We start from the raw sequence: 3,219 nt of genomic DNA on the forward strand, positions 1-3,219 counted from the left end.
TGTAACCAAAGTCCCCCTCTGCTCGGGGATGTTAACAATGGAGGAGGCTCTGCCTGTGGCAGAACAGGGGGTTAATGGAAAGTTGCTCTACCTTGCCCTCAGTTTTGTCATGAACCTAAAACTGCCCCCCCCAAATAAAAATCTTAAGAAATAGATAGTGGTTTCCTCTATTGTCAAGTGTGGGGATAAATTGTTGCATACATTTAATTCAGTATAGGTGGGTGAAGTCGCTCAGTCGTGTCCGACTCTTTGCGACCCCGTGGACAGTAAGCTACTAGGCTTCTCCATCCATGGGATTCTCCAGGCAAGAATACTGGAGTGGATTGCCATTTCCTTCTCCAGGGGATCTTCCCAACCCAGGGATCGAACCCAGGTCTCCTGCATTGGAGGCAGACGCTTTAACCTCTGAGCTACCAGGGAAGCCGGATAATTACTTTCATGATAGGTTGTGCAAAGTATAGAAACAGTTTCAGGAAAGGATCACCTGGGCTGTGCAGGGGAGTGAAGGATGAGCTCAAGGAGGAAGGAGGACTTAGTGGCTCGGGAGTGGGCTCTGTCAAGGGCAAGGGGTGGTGAGTAGGGGTCAGGTGTAGGCGGGTGGAACGGGAATGTGAAAAATCTGAAAGCACAGGAGAATATAGTAACACATTCTGAGAGCTATAAATAACTGAGCATTACCAGAACACACAGTTCTGGAGGGGGAGCCACGGAAGATGATGCGGGACAGATCAGCGGGAGCCCAATTATGAACAATTCCCGTAGCCATGCAAGCGGGACAGATTTGTGTCTTGTTAATGACTGAGAGGGTATGAAGGACTGTTGAGTGGTGGGATGACACGATCAGATTTATGGATAAAAGAGAACATTTTGTCAGCTTCCTGGAGGGTGGATGGGGTGGGAGTGGAAGGAGATGGGGAAGGATAACTAAGCAGAGAGGACGAAAGGGAAGCCATGACGATGGTCCATGTAGGGAACCGTGAGAACCTTGTTTAGGGAACAAGCAGTGAAGAAGGAAGGGCAGGGAGAGAACCACGAGCTACTTGGAAACTGAAGTCAACTAGACTCCGTTGGGTACCAGCCGGATCCAGGGGTGAGGGAGGGCGAGACCAGGAAGACTGAGGGGCTGGCAGTGCTAGTCACAAGCCTACAGGACAGGGTCTAAAATCCACCACTTGTCCTGCAAGGCATCTTGCCTTCAGGAGTCACCCTACTTTTTCCAGCTCCTCTGCCCCTGGGAACCCTGTACTGTGCTCCTGTCTGGTGGGTCTGTCTTTCCCCAAACAAGCCGTGTGCCTTCTCACCTCCATAGCAGAGCTTCATTTGCTCCAGCTGCAAAGAATGCCCTCCCCACGCCTTTCCACCTGAAAATCCCAGAGAGCCTCATCTGAAACTCTTGCTTCTGTAAAAGCCTCCAGACTTTTTTTCCCTCCTTCCTGATGACTCTTTCTCAGCCCTCGCAGGAAGAATCCTTCCTCCCCTGCGCTCTGCTGGAAGTTTGTTTTTGTTACATTAAGAGACTTTATCATTCCAATATTCTACTTAGATGCTCACATGTCTGTCTCCCTGGGCTACATTAGCTGCTCCATGAGAACTACCATTGTGCAGCTGTAACCCTTGGGAAAATATACTTGGACCTGTGGAGTTCACAATCTCTGTAATTAATGACATAGGTTTTGCTGGGGCTCTATTGATTTAGGTTATATAGAAAAGGTCATTAGTATTGGAGTCAGACAGATACCAGCGTATCACTTAGTGTTTGACTTTGGTCTCTAAGCTTCAGTTTCCTTCTCTGTAAAATGGGAATCTTCATCATTATCACCATCATCATCATTGTCTCAGAGGATTGTAATGGGATTAGAGGCAATAATAAATATAGACTTTGGTCCAGCATTTGGCATACAGTAGGTTGCCAGGAAAATATTAGTTTTTTCCCCCCTTTTCATCTTGTAGCTCTTCGATTTTCACACTTGAAAAGCTATTTAGTAACACTCTATGGGGACTTCCCCAGTGGTCTAGTGGTTAAGAATCCACTTTGCAATGCAGGGGAAGTGGGTTTGACCCCTGGTCAGGGAATCAAGATTTCATGTGCAGAGGAGCAACTGAGCCTGGGAGCTGCAATTAGGAGCCATGAGTAAGATCCCACATGCTGCAAATAAGACCACAGGCAGCCAAATAAATAAAAATTAGTATTAAACAAATAACACACTTTTATCCGGGTTCTATCCTCACCACTCCTGTGCCCACCTTTTCTTCCAGTCTTCAGATTCTTAGCATTGTTTTGGTCAAGGCCATCTTGGGACACCCTTCAACCTCTGTGCTTCCTTTTCAAAGCATGGTGAACCTTCACGAATGGAGACTCTTAAAATAGTAGTTCAGGAAAAGGAGTAAAAATAATAATAAATGATAAGGACCCTTGTAGATGGATTACTGAGGGGCAGGATCCATGCTCAGTTCTTTGTGTGCAGCATACTTGCTAGAGGGTGGCAGAGCCCGGAGCACAGGCAGAACCCACCAGCGTGTGATCAGTGACTCAGCGGTATCCACCAACTCTTTGCCACCCTATGGAGTGTAGCTCACCAGGCTGTGCATGGACTTTTCCAGGCAAGAACACTGGAGTGGGTTGCCACTTTTCGCCCTTAACCACACATCTTTGAAGACTCCTGGCGTCCGCCAGGGCCACTGGCATTGCTACAGGGAGATTGTCACAGCACTCAGGCCAGCTCGTGGGCCGACTGGCTTTCTACCATGCCTGCTGAGTGCCTGTGTTTGGACTCTGGGGCATCACAGGACGAACATTCAACCCCACCAGCGCATCCAGATTATTCCTTGAGGGGCAGAGAGGTCCAGGCTTCCTTCTCGCAACTTTTCAAAGTGCAAGCATCTGTATCGATACACACTGTTCTCCTAAGGCTGTGACCGGATGCTCCGTCTCAGAATAAAGCAATCCGAACCAGGACAGGACCTCCCCAGGGCGAGTGACAGTGCTGTTCAGGACGGGCTGCGCCATGCCGAGGCTCTCCGTGAGCTTCCTTCGATTCCTGCCAACTGCAGAGAACGTTTAGTACCCAGAACTGCTGCCAAATATCACACTCGGGGTCTGGCCCGGTTTCACCGACACCCTTCGCGGGGGCTCCACTGTCGGGTGTGTTTCCTCGCTGTGGTCCCAGCTCCATGCCTCCGCAGCACTTTGGTTCCTGCAGGCTCTTCTCCTTCTTGCGG

General features: G+C 49.3%; 1 non-coding gene across 1 annotated transcript; it reads right to left on the reverse strand.

Moving 5' to 3' along the window:
• Nucleotides 1-348: 348 nt before the first annotated feature.
• On the reverse strand, nucleotides 349-420 carry TRNAW-CCA (transfer RNA tryptophan (anticodon CCA)). Its single transcript has one exon. It is a non-coding gene; the product is annotated as a tRNA-Trp (tRNA).
• Nucleotides 421-3,219: the final 2,799 nt, after the last annotated feature.

Source organism: Capricornis sumatraensis, chromosome 16, assembly GCF_032405125.1.
Source record: "Capricornis sumatraensis isolate serow.1 chromosome 16, serow.2, whole genome shotgun sequence".
Classification (NCBI taxonomy): Eukaryota; Metazoa; Chordata; class Mammalia; order Artiodactyla; family Bovidae; genus Capricornis; species Capricornis sumatraensis.